Source organism: Mastomys coucha, unplaced genomic scaffold (assembly GCF_008632895.1).
Source record: "Mastomys coucha isolate ucsf_1 unplaced genomic scaffold, UCSF_Mcou_1 pScaffold21, whole genome shotgun sequence".
NCBI classification, from domain to species: Eukaryota; Metazoa; Chordata; class Mammalia; order Rodentia; family Muridae; genus Mastomys; species Mastomys coucha.
Window position 1 is genome coordinate 14,282,970 of NW_022196904.1, and position 25,901 is coordinate 14,308,870.

Genomic DNA, 25,901 nt, shown 5'->3' on the forward strand with positions numbered 1-25,901 from the left:
CAAAAGTTTTTAATAAAAATTCGCTATGCTCAGACATATTCAACCTCTATTCCAGAGAGTTAGAGAGAAGGTCGAGGCTAGGGTTGAGCGTGAGCAAGCGCTCGATGATCGTACAGCGCCGTCTACCAGCCGAGCTGAGAAAGCCGCTTCTCGCTGAAGCTGCGGGAGAGTTCTGATGGAATCTTCCCTCCACTGGCCAAGAAGCCAGGGGAGCTCGCAATCACAGCAGAATCACAGCTCTCCAGGAAGGATTCAAGACATGGAGTGTACAGTAGGCCAAATTTTGTTGGAAGGATTAATTTCTATAAATTTGTAAAATTAGCCGGCCATGGCATAATCCCACCACTTAAGAGAAAGAGGCAAGGGGACTGGGAGAATTTGCGGCCAGATTGATCTGTGAAGTGCGTTACAGGATAGTCTGGGCTACTTGACGGCAGCACAGGAAACACAGAGAAATCCTACCTCAGAAAGCAAAAGGGGGGGAGGATGAAATAAATTAAGTAATGTAAATTTGAGTAAAGCAGAAATCTCAGCTTCTTTTTTTGCCTGATGCTTTTTGGTGCAGAAGAGGTAAGAGGCAAGCTCTTTACCACTGAGAGAGCTTTTTTTTTCCTCCCCGAGGCAGAATTTCACCAAGCTGTTCAGGCTGGTCAGTCTATATACTTCTTTCAGGCTTGAATTTTCCGTCTTCCTGCTTCAGCCTCTTCAGACGCTGGAGTTAACAGGCTTTGGCCACCGGGCTTTATTTTGTTTGAGATGGAGTATTTTGTAGCAAAGGCTACTAGCTCAGACTCACTATGTAACCAACACTAGCCTTCAACTCCTGATCATCCTACCTTAACCCCTCAAATAGTGGGATTACAGGTATGCATATCCAACCGTCCTAGCCTGTAAATAACCGAACAGTGTTAGGCCATCTTTCAGATGCCTCTTAAGACTGCCTCCTGCCTCTCCCATCTCTCCACTGTCAGTGAGAACTCTTATGCTAGTCACTGCATCCATTACTGTGGATTTATTTTGCCTGTTTTAGTATGGCACTAGGGTTTTATTGCTGTGAAGCGATACTATGACCATGGCAACTCTCATTAAAAAAAACCTGTTTGTTTGTTTGTTTGTTTGTTTAAGACAGGGTTTCATTGTGTACCTCTGGCTATCCTAGAACTCATTCCATAGACCAGATTGGCCTTGAATTCAGAAATCTTACTGCCTTTGTCAGTTGGTATTAAAGGTGTGTGCCACCATTGTCCAACATAAAAAGAAAAAAAAACGTTTAATTGGGGCTGGCTTACAGATCAGAAGTTTAGTCCATTGTCCATCATGGTGGGAAAAATGGGGATGTGCAAGCAGATATGATGCTGGAGAGTTCTCCATCTGGATCAGCAGGCAGCAGGAAGAGAGAAACACTGAGTCTAGTTTGGGCTTTTAGGGACCTCAAAGCCCAACCCCAGTGACACACCAACTCCCACAGACCACAGCTCTTCAACAAGGCCACACCTCCTCCAACAAGGCCACACCTCCTAGTAAACCCTTTGGGTTTGGGGGGCATTTTCATTCAAACCACAACAAGTACTGAATATAAATGGAATCCGCCTGTAAATACTCTCACACATAAGTGTAGTATAAGTTTCCTCAGAGACTGAAACATTTCACCCTGAATGGAAACAACTTTAAATAGCTTCAGGAAGTCACTGAAACTGAGCAGATTCACTAGGCCCCTCTCTCCCAAAGTACTAAAAGACACTCGCGAAACCAGCTGAGGTGCCTGGAAGAGGTCTAGACCAATGTATTGAGCTGCCTGCAGTTTGTGCAGTGCACTCTAGGGTCTCAGCTTTTGTGACCTGTCACCCACGCTGGGATGGGCTTTGGTGATGTAGCCTTGGAGTAAGTTCTGCTCCTGAAAGTAACCTCTCACCTATGGTCCTCTAAGTAATTCAATAAAATTCATGGTTCACTAAGTTGGACTTTGGTATATCTGTACATTGGTCTATAATGGATCCCTATCTGGGGTGGGTAGATGTGTGTTGTCTCTCCCCAGGAAATGTTTTGTCACGCAAGTTCAGCCTTCTGAGTCTTAGTGTTTGTGAGATCCAGCCCTGATACTCTGTATCAGGATAGAACATTGGTTCTCATGGTCATGCTGCCAGATTCTTCTTAAAAGTGTAACAGCTCGCCAGGCGGTGGTGGCGCACGCCTTTAGTCCCAGCACTTGGAAAACAGAGGCAGGTGGATTTCTGAGTTCGAGGCCAGCCTGGTGTACAGAGTGAGTTCCAAGACAGCCAGCGCTACACAGAGGAAACCCTGTCACCAACCAACCAACAAACAAGAGTGTAACAGCTCATCTTTGCCATTTATAAAAGTAAAAGCCTATAATTTCAGCAGACAAGAGGCTGAGGCAGGATCAAGAGATTCTTCAAGCCAGCGTTTAGAGGAATGCCACCTTGGTCTCAGAGCACTTGTTGCACGAAATTCAAGGATCTCTAACCACGCCAGAATGAAAGGTTCTGAGGGGCTCTGGACTGACCTGAACAACCAAAGAAGTACAGCTCTCCGAAGGGCAACCTAGGCAGGGCAGGCAGCCAGATATCTTCCATTACTGTCGCAGCCTTGGTGCTAGTGACAGCCGTAGCAGCGAGCTGCAGTGGATAGCCAGAAGCTGGAGCCAGAGCACTAAGCCACTAAAACAGCAGACAGCAGCCCGTGGAGCAAGCCTGGTCCGCTGGGTGGAGCTGAGGTCCAGTAATGAATGCTTTGGGAGAGAAAACTCTTCCATAGAGTGTTTCAGCCCAATAAAACAGCCACCCTCTGGTGATTCTTGGTGAAATAACTCATGCAGTTTATTCCATGTTGACAGGGACCGTGTTATCCATAAGCCGTGTTATCCATAAGTGGTATCCAGGGATATATCCCTTGGCTCAGCCTTAGGTGTTAGGGATGCTTTCTTTGCATGGGGAAGGACTTTGGGTGTTGTCCTTACGTGACTGACAGTTGTCACTACTTGACAGGTAGTGAAAGACCAAATCTTCTAAGTTCAGACTCCATTTTAGAGAAGCTGACCTAAGTTTAAACTTAGCCAAACTAACAGGCCAGTATCTAGAATTAGTTTCCAAGTTACACCCCCCCCAACAACCTGAGCCTAGCTCCAGTCTCTAGGCTAACCCCTAACAAAACCAGTGTCTCCAGATTATTTATTCAACAAACCTGCATTCCTAGGTTCCAAGCCCACCCCTTGCCTAATGACCAAGAATGCAGAGAGGAGCAGAAATTAAATTTATCATATGACTCCCAGCACCAGCCAATTATGTTAAAGGCCATAGTAACTTCCCAATTAGATGTTTAACTTACCTCCCTGTCCCCCATAAACCCCACACTTGCTGCTTACTAAAAAGCCTCCAATAAATATTTGGGGCTCTTCATCACCAAAAATGTCCTCCATGACAGTGGTGTACTGAGGGACCCAAGCTAGCTCGAATGAAACAGAAACTGTGATTGCATCAGCTCCGCTCCTATCCGGTTATAGGGATCACTCACATTTCCCTGGCACTACAGTAGCACCTGGCCAGGAGCTGGTTCCAGCACATGCCGTTTTCACTTAGGAGATTTACCAGGGTTTTTGAACCTGCATCCACCTTACCAGTTCTTCTGTCTGGTGACATGGACCACTTGCCCCACACCCTAGCACTTACATGGTGGCTTACAACCATCCCTAACTCCAGTTCCAGGGAATTCAATACCCTCTTCTGACCAGACATATACACAGTGCACATACATACATGCAAGCAAAAGACTCATGCACTTAAATCCTTGACAGAAGAGAATATACAATGAGATACTATTACAAAAAACAACAGGACATCAATGAATAAGTAAATGAATGAAATATCTGCTCAAAGGGTGAGTTTGACACATCTTCCCAAGGAAGTTTTACCAAGTGGGTGTTCCAACTGATTCTTTTTTTTTTTTTTTTTTTTTTTTTTTTTTTTTTTTTTTTTTTTTTGGTTTTTCAAGACAGGTTTTCTCTGTGTGGCCCTGGCTGTCCTGGAACTCACTCTGTAGACCAGGCTGGCCTTGAACTCAGAAATCCGCCTTGTCTCTGACTCCCAAGTGCTGGGATTAAAGGCATGAGCCACCATTGCCCGGCTCCACCTGATTCCTTAAAAGTAAGTGTCTGGGTAGGCGGGTGCCGTGGCATGCCTGTGGACGCCAGAGGACAACTTGGAAATCGATTGTTTCCTTGTTGAGGGGGTTCCAGGGATTGAATCGAGTCCCTGGGCTTGTGTGGCTAGCACTTTTTCTAGATGAGCTCTCTTACTTGCCCCGTTCATTGTTTTGTTTAGGATCTTGAGAAGGGTCTCAGAATGGACAGGTTTGAAGTCACTATGGAGTTGTACTTTGTACCTTGTACCTTGTACCTTGTGCTTTGGTTCTCTCAACTCCGTCTCCCTCGGCCTGGGAATACAGGCATGTACCGCCATGCTCATCTCTAGTTGATGCACTATTACAAAGCCATTGAAGACTTTTAGGGTTGGGATCTTACTTAGGTGGTAGAATGCTCATCTAGCATACCTGAAGTCCTGGTGGGCCACACCTCTAATCTTGACACTCAGGAGATATGGGCAGGAAGGTCAAAAGTTCAAAGTCATCCTTCAATAAGTATTGAGTTCCAGTCAGCCTGGGATACATGAGACACCCCCCCCCCAATCAAGAACAAAAGGGGTGGGGAAGGGGAAGGAAGGACGGGAGGCGGAAAAGGGGAATTTCACTTGCTCAAGTATTTCTCAAACACTTGCTATTGGCCATTTTTCCCTTTTATTTCTATTTTATGTGTTTGGGTGTTTTGTCTAATGTATGTCTGTGTGCCATGTATATGCCTGCTGTCTAGAGGGGTCAGAAGGGTGTGTTGGATCCTCTGGAACTAGAGCTGCCACAGGGGTACTGGGAATTGAACCCCGGGTTTTCTGGAAGAGCAGTCAGTGTTCTCAACCACTGAGCCATCTCTTCAGTCCCCAAAGTGAACCTGAACAGCGTTGTTACTTTGTTAGACAAGGGCTCTTGCCGGTCTGGAACTCTCACCAAGTAGACAGACTAGACAGGCAGGCCAGCCTGCCATGGCTAATCTTGGTTGTAAACCTCAATTGAGCAGCCGCCTCTATCAGATTGACTTGTGGCAGCGTCTGCAGGGCATTATCTTGATTGCTAATTGATGCGGAGGGCCCAGCCTTTGTGGGTGGTGCCACTCCAGGTGGGGTTGGGAAATGGGGGCGGAGACTAAGCTATATAAAGAACCTAGCCTGCTGGGAGCCTGGAAGCAAGTCAGTAGGCAGCGTTCTTCAAAGGTCTCTACTTCAGTCCATCTGTCCAGGTTCTATCGTGGAGGCCCCCCTTGGCCTCCTTTTAACAGTGGACCTGTAAGCTGAATTAAGCCTTTCCTCCCAAACTTGCTTTTAGCCTGTGATTTTGTTGTTGTTTTTCATAGCAACAGAAGCCAATTAGTATAGAAATTGGTATCAGAGGATAGGCATTGCTATAGGCAGACCTGACCATGTGGTGTTTATGCCTTAGAATGTTTTTCAGGAGGAAGGGGGAGGATTTTCAAGCTCTGGACTAGAAAAGCCACTGCATGCTCAAAGCTCAATGAGCCCTTGTGGGGACTTGGAAGATAATGCTGAGAGCAATTTTTAAGAAGAAGGCCTGACTTGTAGAGTGCTGGGGATGGGGGTGGGCAGGTAGGGGGTAGGGATCAAAGTCTGTCATGACCATTTGTGTGTCTGTCTACTTGGTGAGAGTTCCAGACCGGCAAGAGCCCTTGTCTAACAAAGCAACAAAGCTGTTCAGGTTCACTTTTAGGACTCGAGAGATGGCTCAGTGGTTGAGAACACTGACTGCTCTTCCAGAAAATCTGGGGTTCAATTCCCAGTATCTGAATTAGGAATCTATGTCATTAGGACTGGGAAGTGGTGATGCATGCCTTTAATCCCAGCAATACTGAGGCAGAGGTAGGCAGATCCATAAGTTCAAGGCCAGCCTGATCTACAGAGTGAGTTCTAGGACAGCCAGGGCTACACAGGGAAACCCTGTCTCAAAAGAATAGATAGATAGATAGATGATAGATAGATAGATAGATAGATAGGTATCCCAGAATGATGGACTTTGCAAGAACAACGTTCTTTCTCTCTTTCTTTCTTTCCTTCTAAAAAAATTAAAATTAAAAATGTATTTGTGTGTATGTGCATGCATGTGTGTATGCATATACATATGAGCACAGGTGCCTACAGAGGCCAGAAGAGGCTCTGAGAGCCCTTGAACCTAGAGTCATAGGCAGTTGTGAGCCACTCAGCCTGGATTCCAGGAACCAAATTCTAGGCCCCTGGAAGAGCCAACAAGCAACCACCACACCACCACACACCCATCTATCTCTCTCTCTTTCTCTCTCCCTCTTCCTTTCTTTCTTGCTCTCTTTCTTTCTTTCTCTTTCTCTCTCTTTCCCTCCCTCCCTCCCTCCCTCCCTCCCTTTCTCTCTCTCTCTCTCTCTCTCTCTCTCTCTCTCTGTTTCTTTGAGACAGAGACTCTGTAGCCCACAGTGGCCTTGAACTCACAGGACTCACTCCTCAGACTTACAGGACTGCAGGCAAGAAACATTACACTTAGATTTATGGGACTCAGGATAGCATTTGCATACACATTATGTTGAGCAGCCTCTCCCTTCCCTGCCCTACTCCCACCCATTTCCATGTGTGCCATTTGAATAACATCATCTCTGATATGCTAGTCTGAATCTTTTGTCTCCTACTTGTAACCTTGGGCTTTTCCACCCTCACCCCGGATCCTGAATAATGACTTGGAGGCTTATGTTTTATGAATAAATGCCTAGGCCATACGCTTTGGCTTGTTTCCCAGATTGACCCGACCCACGGGTCTCAGTAATTCAGGGGCGACGAGGAGGACCACAACCTGAAATAAGAACGGGTGAGAGAGACGACAGGACTCAAGGAAGCATTGCTTGTCAAGAGTCATTTACTTAGCTCTGCAGCGCTTTTTTAAAGCCGGAGAGGGAGGGGTGATGGAAAATACAAGCTCTTCTTGGCCTGAGCCCTTGAACATTCTGTGGTTAACCTGACGTTTTCCTCAGAAGGCACAGTACACTGCCTGTCCTATTTGTGTAGCCAAGCCGGATCTTGCGGTGATGGGCAGGATGTTTGTCGTGCAGGTGCGTAGACAGATGGAAAGGTCAGCGGAGAGCCCCTTGGCTCCCAACATCTCCCCCTTCTCTGTGTATTAAGGAGGAAGGGCTAAAACCTCTGGCATAGTGTAAGCCTGTCACGTCTCTGGAATATGGGCAACACTATGAACGTCGGGCGAATCAATGGGGCTAGGGCCATCGATGAGGGCCCTTGAGGAGGTCTCACAGCGAGGGTCCGAGCCTGTTAGAGGGCAGTGCTCAAACTCTTACCCATCTCTGGGTCAGCCTCCCCACCCGGGGCTGCCCTGTCTTAGGTGGCCGAGACTTATCCGTAGGCTCCATCACTGACTTACCGGACCCTGTCTGTGGAGTGTAGCCACGGTGGGTCAGAGAGTGGCAACATGGGGGCCAATATTTGGCACAAGGCTGGCTTTGGAGATGTCCAATGTTTGCCGGAGGAGGCCGAGGAGGCCTTTAGCGGCGGGATAGCCGTGGGCAGAGCCAAGCCTGCCAGCCCTTCTGGCAGGGGGCCACTGTAGGGTCGGGGTGGTGTTTCTGAGGGGAGGGTCCCCACATCTTCTGTCGTCTCCAAGTGGTGGTAGTGGGCGCCGACAGATCTGGTTGTAGCGTCAATCTGGTTCTTAACAAAAGCTATTAAACGGTTAAAGGCCCAGGGCCCAAAGGTGAGGAGCAAGAGAAGGCCCACGAAGGGCCCCAGAAGGCTGGGAAGGAGAGTGGTAAGCCACGAAGATGTGGAAAACCAATTTTGATACCAAGATTCTTGTTGTTCATGCGCTCTTTTTCTCTCTTCTAAACTCTTCTTGACCTTATCGAGGCTATTTTGGACCGTGCTTGTCTTGTCAGAGTAAAAAGAACACTCTTCTTTGAGGGCCACGCAAAGTCCCCCTTCTTTAAGGAAAACAAGGTCTAAGCCTCTTCTGTTTTGGAGGACAACCTCAGACAGGGAGGCGACTGAGTCTTTTAAGTCTTGTACCCCTGTCGCAGATGGCAGAGGTCTTGGTCTATGACCGATTGAAGGTGTGCATAGTTTTGTGTTGAGGTAATGAGGGATGCTATGCCTGTTCCTGCGCCTGCGGCGGTCAGTCCAAGGAGGACTGTCAGAGTGAGGGTGGTCAGGGGTTCTCTTTTAGCCCTGATGGAGGGGCCCTGTTCTAGGAAGCCCAAGAACTCAGGTTCATGAATGAAAAATCAGGGGGAGAATGGTAACTATAACACAATAATCTTTGGTCTCTAGGAAGGCAGAATTGTAAATGTGTGAAGTTAACCCTGAGGCGCAAGCGAAGTAAGTGCCATTGAAGGCTATAGTATAAGAATAGGAGGTATTGATAACTAAGGTCTGATTACAAACTTCAATTAAGGCGGAAGGAGGTAGCATGTGTGGTCCCAGAAGGCAGAAGCCAACACCTGAGATGGACCCTAGGGTTAGGCTACCCTCTGGAGACTGGGTGGTAAGAGGGTCAGAGCTATTATTTGTGAAGCGAGGCATGAGGGACATTGCTACACCCTCGTAGAAAAGGGGGGGGGGTGTGTGTGTGAGAAAAGCAAACCCAGCATTCGTGATAAGCACTATTGTTAAGGTGGTGAATGGCCTCCAGGGAGGCATTAACCAGAGAGATTATAAACTCAGCAGAATCCGGAGTGCCCTCTGGCAAGGTAGGTTGAAACATCGTGGATGGCGGAGGGGAAAGAGAGGGAGGTATTGTCGGTTTAAGGACAGGTTTGGAGACCCTATGGCTTCCCCCAAAGGACGGGGTTGGGGCCTACTGCCGCAACATTCCTGTTGGGGATACTCTTAAGTAACTTGATTTTGAAAGTAACTCCTATATCATGATCATCTTTATAAACTCGGAGTCCCCATTCGAACCCCCAGCTCACTCAATCTTTTGTCTTCCCAGGGTTAGTAAAAGAGATTAAAAGAGGGAAGCACCAGCCCTTGGTGGAGGAGGAGGGCAAAGAGAGGGATTTGAGATCGTCAGGGTGCCTGAGGGTGTTTCCACTTTCTTTTGACTTGAATTAGATCCCAGGAGGAGGAGGGCTTCCAATAGGCATCTCCTGTGGTCTCACATCCCCAAGATGCACAAAAATAATCAGAGGCGAATCCGCACCGATGGTTAAGGGAGCGGTCGCGATGTGTTGGGCCTGGACACACATAAATACCGGGCTGTCCATGGAGTATGGTCCGTTCGATATTGTTGCGACAGCCCAGAGGGTAGGGGCAGCTGTTACAGGGGTCCCAGCTGGGGGGCTGAGCTTTGTGGCCAAAAAACATCTGGCAGTCCCCAATCGGCAGAGGCCCCAAGGGCAAGAGCACATAAATCTACTTCTAACGCTGGCCAGTACGGTTGGGATCCCAGGCGAGTACTGGAATTGACTATGTCTCCAGCCTGGTTGATGATAACCCAGGTATAATTGTAGACAATGTATGGGGTATAGGGAGGAAGCCTTATACTCACAATAGGATGTAACAGAGGCAGAAGGAGGATTGTTAGGGCTGGAATTCTTGATGTCTCTGAAATTAAACACAGGATCTTTCTCAGGGTTATTCCCTGGGGGAGGGCTAGCCAATTTTATAAGGCTATCAGGGAGCCAGCGGGCGTTTTGCTGTTGATTATCATAAATACAAGCGTGTCCTTTGGCCCAGATGAGTACCGGGTCAGGACCATTCCATTGGTTGGTCAAGGGGTCTCTCTACAGAACTTGAGCATAGGTATTCTAGGTGGAGGGGTGCCAAAAGCGGTCAGCTGCAGATTTTCCTTGATTGTCTAATGCCAAGAAATTCAGGACAAAAAGGGTGTGATTTAGCAGTGTCTTGGCGTTGCCCCGTAATGGGTATAGGATTTCCCCAGAGTATTGTAATTTAGAAATCATGTTTTTAAGAGTCTGTTGGGCTCTTTCAACAATGCCCTGTCCTTGGGGGTTATATGGGATTCCTGTAATATGTTTAATTTTAAGTTGGGCACAGAAAATTTTGAAGGAGGCGCTGGTGTATCCAGGCCCATTGTCTGTTTTTAGTATCTTGGGTGTAGGGGTAAAAGCAAGGCAGGTTAGCATGTGGTTAACAACATGTTTGGTGGCTTCTCCCGCCTGTAGGGAGGCACAGATAAATCCACTAAAGGTGTCAATGGAGACATGTACGTACTTAAGCTTGCCAAAAGAGGGAAAGTGGGTAACATCCATTTGCCAGATTTCTCCCAGAGTGAGACCCCTAGGATTAACTCCCAAATGAGGTTCAGGCAGGTATGTAAGGCACTTTTGACATTGGCAGACAATTTGTCGTGCTTGTTCGCGGGTGATAGAAAGCATAAGGCGGAGCGTTTGGGCATTAAGATGATGTAGCTGGTGAGCCTCTTTTGCTAAAGATAGTGGATCGGGGGAGGGGGGCTATTAGGGCAGCTAGGACAGGCATAGGATCTTGAGTGGCAAGGTCTACATGAGCATTTCCCTCACTGAGGTCCAGGAAGGCCAGAGTGGGCGCGGATGTGTCCAATAAAAAAGGGATGAGATCTAGTAAGGATTAATTGTTGAATTTTACTAAAAATGGGGGAGGCATTTGTATTGGGGCAAATATGGGGGATGGTTTCTAGTAGGGGGACAGAGGATGCCACATGTGCGCTATCTCTTAGAGATTAAAAGGTCGATCAGCAAGGGTCTTAAACGCTTGGAGTACAGCCTCAAGTTCTACCAATTGTGCTGAGGGGAGGGAGGTCTGCTTTTGAAAGAGCTTTCCATCCGTGGAGAGGGCAGTAATCCCAGAGGAGGACCCAACAGTGAAGACCAAAGAGGCCTGAGGGAGGGGAGAGGTCTTACTTAGTCTGTCTGGGGAAAACCAGGCTTGTCTTTGTAGGAATTGTATCAATTTGTCAGCAGGGTAATGTTTGTCAATTTTGCCTGTAAATGAGACACAATTAACTGCCCATTCATTGGTGGTCTGTAAGAGCCACTGGACCTGTGTCGAGGTGTAAGGGACCACAATGGTGTCAGGATCTCCTCCAAAAAGCTTACAGGAGCTTTCCCTACCCATGTGAATAACATGGGCGGTCCCTGACTGGGTTGTGGCTGGCTGGTCCCGGAGGCCTATAGGTTGAGGGGCCCCGGGGCTGGCCCCTCCAGCTATTTCCCGAACGGGGCGGGAGAGGGTTGCCTAAAATGTCTGTCCTAGAGCAGCAGGTATTGGCCCAATGTTTACCAGGACAGCGAGGACAAAGCTTGTGGGAGGAGGACGGTCTGTCTCAGTCAATGGTTGGGGGGGATTGGCTTGGGGCCAGTTTCTTGCAAAGTGTCCTGGCTGTCCACAGCGAAAATACGCCCAACGAAAAAACGATGGTTGTTGGGTGATGTCTGGGTGACAGCGCCTACTACGAGTTTGATAGCTTGAGTGACCTTATTGGTGAAGGGATCAACCTCGCGACAAATGTGTATCATTTCATCAAGGTCTTTACCCTTGTATTTACCCCGTAGGGCCGCCTTGCAGGCAGAGTTGGCATTTTCATAAGCGAGTTGATTTAACAGTTTATTTTCATTTTGACCCGGGCCGAGGGATCTTTCCGCCGCCTCCAAGAGGCGTGCGGCAAAATCACTATAACCCTCTTGGGGCCCCTGGATGATTTTAGTCAAAGGAGACAACACTGAAACCTGGGAGGGAATTGACCTCCAGGCGGCCATGGCGGCGGAGGCAGACAGAGCTAAAAGGCCCAAGGAAAACTTTCTCTGTTTTTGGTCAGAGGCATACTTCCCCTGTCCGAGGAGTTTGTCAACGGTCCACTTGTGAGCGGAGGCGCGACCGCTCAAGCTGTTGTTATGTGCCAGGGATCGGCAGCGATCAGCCCAATCAGCTCGCCAAGTGAGAAACTGTCCCCGGGTCAGGACAGACTTTGTGATGGAGATCCATTCATTCGGAGTAAGAAAGCCATCGCTGCTAAAGCTTTCTAACATGGAGAGAGTAGAGGGGGCATTGGGACCATAATTTCTGACAGCCGCGTTGAGTTTTTCTAATTTTTTAAACGGGAGCCGGCGGTAAACAGTAGGGACGGGAGGTGGATCGTCTGCCTCACTTTTATTTTCATTATCTAGTTCAAGGTCGCTAGCAGAGTGTTCCTCATCAGAATCTGAAGGAGCATGCCGGGGAGGAGGGGGAAGAGGGGTCTTTTGTCGCGATCGAGGAGGCGCAGAAGAGGAAGGAAGACCGGAGAGGGGGTATTGTTGGGTGTGGCAGAGGGAACGGGACGATGTGAGGAGTGGGCCGGACGTGTTTCAGGACAAGAGGAAAGAGGTAAAGGCGGGTGAGGGGTAGCGGCGGGGTTATCGTTGGCAGAAGACTGAGGAGTGAAGGGGAAGGTCAGGCGAACGGTAGGGCAGGAGTCGGAGAGAGGTCGAGAAGGAGATCCGCAAAGAGCCGAGAGACGCGAAAAACGTTCTTGAAGTTGGAGGATTTCAGTCAGTTCCTGAATTTGAGAGGTGAGGCGGGTCTTCATAGTGGAGAAGGAGGAAGGAAGGGAGGAGGGACAGGCGGGGATGGGGCGGACGCCAGAGCGAGGGGGGGCCAGTCATCAGGGTGATAGCGTGCCGCCTCTTCATCAAGGGTGGTGGCATCGCCAGGGTCTAGGGGCTCAGGGTCTATGAAAAAGGAAGGATTAGGGGGAGCAGGAAGAGAAGGCGAAAATGTCGGAGATATTGGAGGCTGTTGGCGGAAAACGGGGTTGCAGAGGAACTTAGACTGGCCCTTTTCAGCGGCAGGGTCATCATAGGGCGGAGGGCAAGGACAAGAAGAAGGGACTGGGGGGACGGGGGAAGGAAGGGGAGGATAGAGTGAAGGGACAGGAGCGGGGGGGGCCATAGAAGGAGGACAGGCATCTTGTGGCATATCAATAAGGGTAAAGGACACTGAAGTTTGTGACGGCGGACGGGAAGGGGGACGGGAGGAGGGGCGAGACTGGGAGAGGCAGTATTCGGCTACAGAAAGGAGTTGTTTTTTACCAGAATCTTGGTCAGCCTGTTCCACAATATCTCTAATGAGGCCCCAGAAGGTGAAAATGGTAGCGGTCACCGCCTTGTCTCCCTCTAGTTTTATTTTCTCATTTAATTCTCGGCCTACCTTTTGCCATTTTTTAGAATGGATAAAGGGACCATCAATCATAAACCAAGGACAGGTCTCATAAATGAATATGAAAAACTGAATTAAATCATTTTTCTTAACCCTGATTCCTCTCTCTCTGAGAAATTTTTTGAGGTCTTTGATGAAAGATGCTTCTTTTGATAGAGAATGGCCCATTCTGGAAAATGGGACAGAACGACTTACCTAAAGAGGGAAGATCTGAGGGCGGCAGGTCTTCGCTCTTGACTGATGGTCGAGTACTCGTTTTGGGGGTCTGTCCGGAGGGGTCCGTTCCTCAGGCCCTACGTTGGGCGCCACCTGACCCGACCCACGGGTCTCAGTAATTCAGGGGCGACGAGGAGGACCACAACCTGAAATAAGAACGGGTGAGAGAGATGACAGGACTCAAGGAAGCATTGCTTGTCAAGAGTCATTTACTTAGCTGTGCAGCGCTTTTTTAAAGCCGGAGAGGGAGGGGTGATGGAAAATACAAGCTCTTCTTGGCCTGAGCCCTTGAACATTCTGTGGTTAACCTGACGTTTTCTCAGAAGGCACTGTACACTGCCTGTCCTATTTGTGTAACCAAGCCGGATCTTGTGGTGATGGGCAGGATGTTTGTCGTGCAGGTGCATAGCCAGATAGAAAGGTCAGCGGGGAGCCCCTTGGCTCACACCAGATAGCCTGTAACTTTTTTTTTTTTTTTTTTTTTTTTTTTTTTTTTTTGGTTTTTCGAGACAGGGTTTCTCTGTAGCCCTGGCTGTCCTGGAACTCACTCTGTAGACCAGGCTGGCCTCGAACTCAGAAATCCGCCTCCCTCTGCCTCCCAAGTGCTGGGATTAAAGGCGTGCGCCACCACTGCCCGGCTAATAGCCTGTAACTTATATTAAACTGTTTATACTGTCCTGTGTGTGCCACATGGCTGGTTACCTCTCCTCAGTTTCATATGTCCACCTTCCAGAAGAGGGCACTAGATCTTATTATAGACAGCTATGAGCTATTATGTAGTTTCTGGAAATTGAACTCAGGACATCTAGACGAGCAGCCAGTGATCTTAACCTCTGAGCCATTACTCTAGTCCTGATATATTTTTTCATGTTTGCTTTTTGACTCCCAGGCTAGCCTCTAATTCCGTATATCCCCCAGTGCCCTTACTTTTCTGATTGCTGTGAAGAGGCACCATGACCAAGGCAGCTTAGAAAAGAAAGCATTTAATTGGGGACTTGCTTAAAGTTACAGAGAATGAATCCACGATCATCATGGAGGGGAGCATGGCAGCAGACATGTAGGCATGAGAATGAATCCACGATCATCATGGAGGGGAGCATGGCAGCAGACATGTAGGCATGGTGCTGGAGAGCAGTAGCTGAGCGTTTACATGCAGAACCAACGTTAATTGGAACCAGCAAGAGATTTTGAAACCTCAAAGCCCACCCCCTGTGACACACCTCCTCCAACAAGGCCACATCTCCGAATCGTTCCCAAACAGTTATATCAACCAGGGACTAAGCACTCAAACCTTTAAGCCTATGAGGAACATTGTCATTCAAACCACCACCCTGATCATGGCCCCATCTTCTGATCCTCTTGCCTCTTCCTCTCAAGTGCTGAGATTACAAAGCTGCACCCCCAGACCACTTTCTATGGTGCTGGGGATGGAACCCAGGACTCCATGCGTGTTAGCCAAGTACTGTACCATCAGATCCCCGTCTTTGGTGTTGTGTTTTTGTTTCTGCAGTGTTGGCTATTGAATCTGGAGTTTCACAAATACTAGGTAGGAGTTCCTTCCACCAGCTGCCTTTTTGGTAAATAATAATAATAAGAAGAATAATGATGATGATGATAATGATAATGATAATAATAGTTATACTTATGTATGTATTGTGTATATGAGTGTTTTGCCTGCATAATATGCATATGCACCTCATACATGCCTGGTGCCCATGGAGGTCAGAAGAAGGCAGTAGACCTTCTGGACAGGAGTTATGGATAGTGAACCACACTGTGCATGCTGGGAACTGAGCTCAGGTCCTGTCCATAAGCAATAATTGTGCTTAACTGTAAAAGTACAGGGCCTTTGTAAAAGCACTGTGCTCACCTTTGCTCTGAATAATGACACAGAGACCTTTATATTTCTCTGCACAGCTTTTGGCCTTAGTTTAGGCTGGTTCCCTAACTAGCTCCTAACTTACATTAACCTGGTTATACTATTCTATGTCTGTCACATGGCTGGTTACCTCTCCTTAGTTTCACACATCTGACTTCTGAGTCTGGGTGGTGAATCCCTGGACACTGTCTCTGCCCCAGAGTTCCTCTCTCTTTTCCAGATGTCCCATCTTACTATTGTGACTTTTGCTATAGGCCATCGGCTTTTTATTTTAACCAATCAGAAGGTGCCTTAGGCAGGAAAAGAAGGACAAAGACACATCTTCACACAGTGTACAAAAATATCATTCCAGCCCCTAGCTGATGAGCCATCTCTCCAGCCACTGTTTGATTTCTTGAGACAAAGTATCCTGTGTCTCAGACTGGCCTCATACTTGCTGTGTAGTCAAAGAAGATCTTGAGCTCTATAGATCTTTCTGCCTTCAACCCCCACCCCCATCCCCTTTTCTCCAGGAGGCAGGGGCAGGAGGATCTACTGAGGTCTACTGAGTGAATATCAGGCCAGCCTGGTCAACATACCCAATGAGTCATATTAGCAGCATACAATTTTTTATTTTTTCATTTTTATAGTTTTTGTTAGATGATATCTCCAAGTACGAAGGCTGGCCTTGAACTTCTAACACTTTTGCCTCTGTGTAATCAGTGCTGGAATTATAGGTGTATGCTATGCTCTATTTCAAGCACACAATTTATCATTAATATGTTTTATCATTAATTAATTTATGTTTGAGACAGGGTCTCTCTACACAGCCCTGGCTCGTCTGAAACTTGCTGTATGTACCAGGCTGGCCTCAACCTCAGAGGGTGCCCATCTCCACTTCTGGAGTGCTTCAAGTCGGGGGGCTTAAAGGGGTTAACGTCCTCTGTCACCTCCCATGCCTATTCCTTGACATGGAGTCTCCATGGGTCTGGCTGGCTTTGAACTGAACCTGGAAATTCTCTTGTCTCCTAGTGAACATTTGGTCACTTTAGTTTGTTTCGGTGGTGCACCCCTGTAATCACAGCACACGTGGGAAGTTGAGGCAGGAGGATCGGGACTCCAAGGGCATCCTCCACAATAAACCTAGTTCTAGGCATTTCTCGGGTATATTGGAACCTGTCTCAAAACAAAACAAACTAAAGCCAAAACAATAACATTGACAGCAGGGTGAGGGTTGTGGGGTGGGGCAGATTGCTGCCTGTGTGGTGGTCCGAGGGAGGGAGGGAGGTCACAGAAGGGCTGAGCTGGCCTATGAGTAAGAAGGAAAGGGGCCCCTGTTTCTTTCTATTGCCATATAACATTTCACTGAATGGACATACCATATCTTTTCACTTTATCCTTCACATGGGAATTTTTAAAAAAAATACACCAGCCCGAGTTCATTGTAGGTTCCTTTGGTTCTCTCCCAGAGAGAGAGTACAGACTCATGCCTGATGAACATAATCAATAGCTAACTCAAATATATGACCCTAGCTCAGAGCTGTTGGCTGAAGCCATACTTCTCATCGCCAGAGAATCTCCATCAGGACCAGCCTGTGGTAAGGATCCAAAATTATCAGCCCAGCCTGTGCGTAGCCACATTCTCCCATAGGTGTCACTGTTTCTCTGTTTTCTTTGTAGCGCTCAGAGCAAACCTAGGACTTCATCTGTGCTGGGAATGAAGGCTTTACCACCGACCTCCATTCCTAGACCTGTTTTTCTTTGTATGGTTATTTCCACATTTTATTCTCTGATTTTGGTTTGTGTTCCATGAAATAGGGATCCTAATTTCTCTCTCTCTCTCTCTCTCTCTCTCTCTCTCTCTCTCTCTCTCTCTTTCTCTTCTTTCTTTCTTTCTTTTTTTTCGGTTTTTCAAGACAGGGTTTCTCTGTGTAGCCCTGGCTGTCCTGGAACTCACTCTGTAGACCAGGCTGGCCTCGAACTCAGAAATCCCCCAGCCTTTGCCTCCCGAGTGCTGGGATTAAAGATGTGCGCCACCACTGCCTGGTGGGATCCTAATTTCTTAATGTCTGTCTTTTCCACGAGGGTATAAAACCAGCAGAAGATGCTCAGATACCTGCATCTCCCGTTCAGTCTTTTCCCTGTAGGAAATCACAGGTCACCTGCGATGAAGGTGTGAATGATTCTCCACTGCATAGAATGGTAAGATCTCACTCTGGTATTGGTTTTGAGAGAAGGATAGACAGAGAGTATGGAGATATAGATCTATGAAGAAGTTATGCTATGGATTGGTGGTGATGAAAGTAAGAAATGTGAGAGAAAAAATTAAACTACTTAATCTACCACTGCAGAATCTTGTATAGGAGAATGGGCGACTTTCTGAAAACCTTTTATTTATTTATTTATTTATTTATTAGATTATTTTATTTTGTGTGTAGTGAATATGGTTGTCCCTGATGTCCTTGGGGTCAGAAGAGGGCGCCAGATATCTTGAGACTGGAGTTATGGATGTTTGTGAGCCACCATGTGGGTGTGGGTTACAACCACCTGAATTCCAGCTCCAAGGGGATCAAAGCCTTTGGCCTCTAGAAACACTGGTACATGCGTGCGTGTACACACATACACACAGAAAAAAAAATCCTTGAAGATTTATTTATTATTATGAATAACTACACTGTAGCTGGCTTCAGATGCACCAGAAAAGGGTGTCAGATCTCATTACGGGTGGTTGTGAGCCACCATGTGGTTGCTGGGATTTAAACTCAGGACCTTTGGAAGAGCAGTCAGTGCTCTTACCCGCTGAGCCATCTCGCCAGCCCTTTTTGTTTGTTTGTTTGTTTGTTGTTTTTTGTTTTTTTGTTTTTCGAGACAGGGTTTCTCTGTGTAGTGGTGTAGTGTTGGCTGCCCTGGAACTCACTCTGTAGACCAGGCTGGCCTTGAACTCAGAACTCAGAAATCTGCCTGCCTCTGCCTTCCAAGTGCTGGGATTAAAGGCATGCCCGGCTGAAAAAAAAAAAATCTTGTTTATGAGTCCATGCCCGCTAACGTCTTGGGTCTCTTTCTCTGCCTCCTTTTTCTGTAAATTCTTCTGTGGGCTTGGTGGTGTGTTATTGTAATACTATGGTGAGATGGGAGGAGAGACACCGGGACCCTTGGAACTTGCTGGCCAAGTACCCAAACTTACTTGGTGAATTTCTTAGCCAATGGGAGGCGGCCTCAGAAAAAAGACATCTGAGAAATGTCCCCAGGTTGTCTCATGATCTCCATTCTTATCACACAGAAATACACACATGCACACACATGAAATACATTAAAATATAGTACAGATTTAAACTTCACTTTTGTGTGACATTTATTATATGTTGTGGGGGTGGAGTGCCCACATACCAGTGCATGTGAGTGAAAGTCAGGAGACAGCTTTGAGAGTTCTCTCCTTTCACTGTGTGGGTCCTGCACCTCCAACTATGTTCTCAGGACTGGAGTGTGTGTGTGGGGGGGAATGCTTTTACTACTGAGCCCAATAATCTTCACTTTTAGATGTGACGTTGCTTAGTGCTATGGGCTGGGTTGCCCTGACAGTCCCTTGAAGTTGACTGTAATTCATAATCCCGTCTGTGAGTTGGTCTTCACATTCCTGCCTTGCCCCCAGCTCCTGATTATGGTTAAGTGTAGTTACCAAACATGGACACTAGGTGACAGCTCAGCACCACCAGTGCTTCCTACCTGGACTTGCCAGGTTAGTAAATCCCATCTGCCTCCCTGTAACAGAACAGGCTTGAGTGTGAAACATTTGCATTTAGAGCTAGGAGGCACTTTAGAGAAGAGCCTGTGAAACTTCAGTGTTGTTACAGACTACTCAAGGTTATTTGGTTTTAGTTTAAGAGTCTGTGTTTTTTTTTTTTTTTTTTTTTTTTAGTAGTACGTATGTGCCTTAAGGTGGGTAAAGGTGGATGGGTGGGTGTGTACATGAGTGCAGGTGCCTGCCGGAGCCATTGGCGTTAGATCTCAGCAAAGATGGTGTGCACTCTGTCTTTGTAGGGAAGTGGGTGCTGAGAGTCACACTTATGTCCTCTGTAAGAGCGGGTCAGCCTTCTAACCAATGAGCCATATCTTGGCCCCCAAAGGTTCTTTGTTTGTTGTTGTTATTGTTTTTTGAGACAGGGTTTCTCTGTGTAGCCCTGGCTGTCCTGGATCTCACTCTGTAGACCAGGCTGGCCTTGAACTCAGAAATCTGCCTGCCTCTGCCTCCCAAGTGCTGGGATTAAAGGCGTGTGCCACCGCCGCCCAGCCCCCCAAAGGTTCTTATTTAACTATAGATTCTAATTCTTCTGGTGGAGTCTGAAAGCCTCCCACCCCTCCCCCTCTCCTCCCTCCTTCTCTACAAGTTCCCCTGAGCAGTAGTGAGGGGCATCTGTACCCTGGACTTCTCACATGCTGGACTGGAAAGGTGTAGCACTAGACCTACGCAGTCTGGCTAATGCGCAAACCATGAGGTCAGTCACATCCAAGTATTAGATGAGCCTGCATTGAAGAGTGTTTAAAGCAAAGCAAAAAGCTGACTAATATTCTTTAAAAATGTTAATGCCATGCAAGTATGGTGGTAGTAGCTGCATCCTGGCATGTGGGGGCCTGAGGCAGGAGCTCACAAAGTTCAAGCCAGATTGACTTACCGAATGAGACCCTATCTCAAGCAAAACAAGAACAACACATTGACTGAGGCAGGGTAACATAAATCTATGACCCCAGCACTTTTGAGAAAGAGGAGGAAGGAGAGGAGGAGGAGGAAGAAGAGGAGGAGGCAGAACCAAGGCCAGCCTGGGCTGTGTAGCACATTTAAGGAGAGCCTGGGCTACAGGATAAGACGGTTTAAGAAAGCAAAACATCAACAAAAGTCAAGATAAAAAGCCTGGAGCCATTCTAAATCCTACTTAACAGATACAAGAGAAATTTTGCTTGGTTTCTCTGATGCAAAGCATGATGGGAGAGATGGTAAGCTTCAGATGAGGCACAGGCATCAGAGGTCCAAGTGCCTACCAGATTCAGTCCTCCTCAGTTTTTTGTTATTGAAACAAGGTTTCCCCATGTAGCCCTAGCTGTCCTGGAACTTGCGATGTAGACCAGGCTGGCCTTGAACTCACAGAGATCCTGCTGTCTCTGCTTCCTTAGTGCTGGGATTAAAGGAGTGCTCCACCACATCACATCTTCCTCCTCCTAACTTTTGAACACAGTGGTACCAGTCATTTTTTTTCTCATATGCTAAGCTGGAGGAAGTTCAACACTAGTTACACATAGCAACCATTGATGTGTGGCCCAGGAGAGGTGTACACAAGTGAATCAGGTACTTTCGAGTCTTTAAAAAAATGTATGTGCACTTTAGTTCCTAAGATCTATGAAAGTAGGGCTGGAGGGTGTTGGCATTTTGTCTAGACTCTGCCCCACAGTTCCCTGGCAATAGCCACGTGTGCCGGACTTACTGTAAAAGGGGCCGCTTGCCCCCTTCGTTCTCTTGCCTTCTTGCTCTCGCTCTGTCCTCTCGCTCCTTGCCCCTCTCTTCCCATGCCCCTCCCCTCTCTCTCCACGTGTAACTCTATACTGTACCATTATGTGGCTGGTCCCTCAGGGGAAAGGATGCCTGAGCATGGGCCTGCAGAGGCACCCCCTTCCACCACACCATACCTCACCGCCACCAAACATATTCCTTCCCTCCTTATCTTCTTTTAAAACACAACGGTGTGTGGGGCAAGGGAGGTGGGGCTGGAGAGATGGCTCAGCAGTTAAGAGCACTGACTGCTCTTCCAGAGGTCCTGAGTTCAATTCCCAGCAACCACATGGTGGCTCACAACCATCTGTAATGGGGTCTGGTGCCTTCTTCTGGTGTGTCTGAAGAGAGCAATGGTGTACTCATACATTAAATAAATAAATCTTAAAAAAGAAGAAGAAGAAGAAGAAGAAGAAGAAACACAGCAGTGGGAAGCTGAGAAGGAGTGGATGTGTAGGAAGGGCTGCACTGGTGGGAGAGACTAGAGGTGTAAACAAAAATAGGAAAACTTAAATACCTGTAAGACTCTATTTACTATCTCTAAATTGGTTTGTTTTGTGTACTTGACCTAAAGTTCTATACACACACACACACAAATGTAAAGGTCACAAATGGCCAGTCTGCTTATAGAATTTTTAAAGATTCACAGAAGGTGTTATAGGGCTGGAGAAAGCTGGTTCTGTGGTTAAGAACACTTTTATTACTGACAAAGGCCAGGGCTCAGTTCCCAGAACCCAGCTAGTGACTCACAATCATCTACAACTCCAGATCTTGGGGCTTTGGCGCCCTCTTCTGGCCTCTGTAGGCACCAGGCATGCAGGCATGCACACACTTGGGCAAAGTACTCACAGAAAATAAAAATAAAGATATCCACAAATAAAATTCTAAATTGGTAGCTCGCAATCATTAATAAGAGCTCTAAAGGAGCCAGGCAGTGGTGGTGCATGCCTTTAATCCCAGCACTTGGGAGGCGGGTTTCTGAGTTCGAGGCCAGCCTGGTCTACAGAGTGAGTTCCAGGACAGCCAGGGGTATACAGAGAAACCCTGTCTTGAACCCCGCCACATATAAAAAAAGAGTTCTAAAAAACTACATATGAGTTCAAAGCATATACTAAATACAATAAGAAATCTATTTTGAAACTCTTTAGAGGCTATAACAAAAGCCAAGATAATTCCAGGAATAACTTTCTATTAAATTCTATGTCAAGGAGAAATAGCATACCCTGTTTTAAGGTAAAGGCAGATGGGGGAAAAGATGTCCTGGGCTATATTAAAATTTCCTGTTTGTAGTCAGGCATGGTGGTGCACACCTTTAGTCCCAGAAGAGGTAGGTGGATCTCTGTGAGTTCAAGACTAGCCTGTTCTACATAGCAAATTCTAGGACAGCCTCAGATACGTAGAGAGAGAAAGACCCTGTCTCAAAAACCTTTTTGTTTTCTCATTTGTAAAGGCTGTGCTCCCACAGGAAGCTGTTACTCACCAGGACCATGGTTGTTTTTCTTCTTTCCACTTTCACACTTAAACCTCTGTGCAAACTGCCTTTATCCTATGAGCCAGCCCAAAGATTCGTATTGAAGCCTTGAATCCCAGTTTGTCCTGAGCTTTGGGGAACGCCTCTGGCTGCTGAGGGTGTCAGGGGAGGACCGTACCTGTGTCCCCCCAGGGACATCATTCCAGAGTGCTCTTACTGAAATCCCTGTCTGATGGGTTTTCCTGCCTATCCCTGCTGATCTCCCCCGCTCAGCACCGCTTGCAGGCTACCTTGGGTTATTTTGCCTCTGTGTCTCCAGCCACTTAAAAAAATGCTTCTCGGTTGCCAGTATAGCACGGGAACTAGAAATCCTCTACCAGTGTTTCTCACCTTCGTTTCTGGGTTACAATAACAGTGCATGGCTTTGGGAGGGTGTCATCCCGAGACCTAATACCACACACATCTGAAGCCAGTCTCTTGCCTCCAGAGAGCAGCCCAGGACTCAGTGGAATAGCTGCGTCCGTCTGTCTGTGAAGACTTCCTCCAGACCTGGAGTCCCAGATCTTTGCTGTGTTTTTGCTTATCTACCATCTCTGACAATGTCTGTAAAATTAGCAGTTTCCGGAAAGAGTGTAGGGGGCAGAGGAATGGAACACCTCTGCTGACTTCTTCCCCTATGATGGCCTCAGGAAGAGAGAGTTCTAGAACTTATATGGTGAATATAGATTTAAGCCCCTGCGTACTCCTGCTTTATATGTTAGCCAACAGAGTATTAAACGGAATGTTGAGAAAAACATGTTCACCAATAAAGGGATCTCCCCCTCAGCTACTTAGCCCTTGAACAAGAGATACATAAATATATAAACACATATAAGGTTATTTATTTATTTACTTACTTATTTACAGATAGGGTGTCTCTGGGTAACCCTGGCTACCCTGAAATTCACTCTGTAGATAAGGCTGGCAACTTAGAGTCCTGCCTGCCTCTGCCTCTCAAGCCACTGGGATTAACCACCACCCAGTTGAGGATTTTTAAAAATCACTGCTGCCTCCTTAAAACAAATGAGCCAGGCAGGGTCGTGGATACCTTTAATCCCAGCACTTGGCAGAAGGAGGCAGATCTTTGTAAATTCAAGGCCAGCCTGGTCTACAGAGTGAGTTCCAGGGCAACCAGGGCTACACAGAAAAACCCTGTCTCAAAAAACAAGAACAAAATCAAAACAAACAAATGGACAGGCTTTTCAGGGTCCATATCTTAGCCAAAGCTATGTGAGATACAGTTGGAGGGGCCAGAGAGATAGCTCAGCACCCCTGTAAGTTCAGTTTCAGGGGATCTGATGTCTCCCAGCGTCCAGATTCACCAGGCACACACGTGGTGCAGACACACATCAGGCAAAGTGCCTGTATATGCAGGATTTAAAAAGAAGATACAACTCTAAGTATTTTTTTTAAAAAAACCTTTAAAATATTTTTCATTATATGTATATGAATGTACACTGTGTGAGTGTCTAGGAGTTGCAGATGGTCATGAGTCATCTAGTGAGTGCTAGGAATTAAGCCTGGGTCCCCTACAAGACCAACAAATGTTCTTAGCCCCTTAGCCATCTCTCCAGCCCACTAAATGTTTGTTTAAAGTGGTCACTTTATTTTAATTAATTAATTAATTACTTTACATCCCGACCAAAGTTTTCCCTCTGTCCTCTCCTCCCAGTTCTTCCTTCCCTGCCCACTAGCCCCCTCCCCATCCCCATCCACTCCTCCTCCCTTTCTCTTCAGAAAAAGGCAGGCCTCCCGTGGTTACCAGCCAGCCTTGGTATATCAAGTTGCAGTAAGACTAGGGACATCTTCTCCTACTGAGGCTAAATGAGGCAGCCCAGGAGTGCAGGGATAGGGGTGGGGGTGGGGAGGGTCCCGAAAGCAGGCAACAGAGTCAGAGACAGCCCTGTGGCCGCTGTTAGGAGTCTAAGGAGAAGACCAAGCTGTGCATCTGTTACATGTGTGCAGAGGACTTGGCTCAGTCCCGTGCGTGCTCCCTGGTGGTTGGTGCAGTCTCTGTGAGCCCCTATGTGCCCGGGTTAGTTGATTCTGTGGGCTTTGTGGTGTGCTTGACCCGTCTCCTTCAATCCTTTCTCCCACTTCAGAAGGATTTCCCAAGCTCTGCCTAATATTTGGCTGGGGTCTCTGCATCAGCTTCCATTAGCTGCTGGGTGAAGCCTCTCAGAGCTAAGCTCCTATCTGCAACCATAGCAGAACATCATTAACAGTGTCAGGGCTGGGTTTACTCTCATGGCATGGGTCTCAAGCTGGACTAGTCATTGGTTGGCCAGTCCCTCAATTCCTGCTCCATCTTTAACCATGAACATCCTATAGGCAGGACAAATGATGGGTCTAAGGTTTTGTGGCTGGGTTGGTGTCTCACTCCCTCCATTGGTAGTCTTGCATGGTTACAGGAGAAGGCTGGTTCAATCCATGTTCCCCATTGCTAGGAGTCTTAGCTAGAGTCACCCTCATAGATTCCTGGGAGTTCCCATTAACTTAGGTTTCTAGCTCATCCCAGAGACACCCTAACATCACCAGGCAGAAGCAGGTAAATCTCTGAGTTCAGGGACAGTACAGTCTAGAGAACAAGTCCCATGGCAACCAGGTTTGCCTCCCATGTGCTAGGATCAAAGGTGTGAGCCTCCACTGCCTAACAGTGAATCATTTTTTATAAAAAGAAAGTGAGAGCTGGAGAGATGGCTCAGTGGTTAAGAGCAGTGACTGCTTTTCTAGAGGTCCTGAGTTCAATTCCCAGCAACCACATAGTGGCTCACAACCATCTGCAATGTGATCTGACACCCTCTTCTCATGTGTCTGAAAACAACTACAGTTTACTCATATACATAAAATAAATAAATCTTTAGAAAGAAAGAAAGAAAGAAAGAAAGTGAAAAGGAAAAGGAGGGATTCTGGACTCTTGGATCCCCTCAAGGGTCTGTGATCTATTCAAAGAGGAGGAAAAAGACTTTTTTTTTTTTTTTTTTTTTTTTTTTTGGTTTTTCAAGACAGGGTTTCTCTGTGTAGCCCTGGCTGTCCTGGAACTCACTCTGTAGACCAGTCTGGCCTCGAACTCAGAAATCCACCTGCCTCTGCCTCCCAAGTGCTGGGATTAAAGGCGTGTACCACCACCCGCCCGGCGAGGCAAAAGATTTTAAGAGCCAGAGGTGGTGGATGACTGCAAAGAAACAGGCATCCAGACATGACGGCATCCGGACATGACTGGACTTAATCATGCACAAGACCTGCACAGGGTCAAACCAGACAAAATCCCAGCGTAGAGAAGGGGAAGTAGACATCAAGCCCCACCCCTAACTAGGAAGCTATTGGCAATTAATACCCGCTGAAAAAGGAAAGCCAGTTCTCACCAATGGACACCACTGTGTGTATTTACCACACTCGCCAATGGACACCACTGTGTGTGTTTACCACACTCGCCAATGGACACCACTGTGTGTATTTACCACACTCGCCAATGGACAC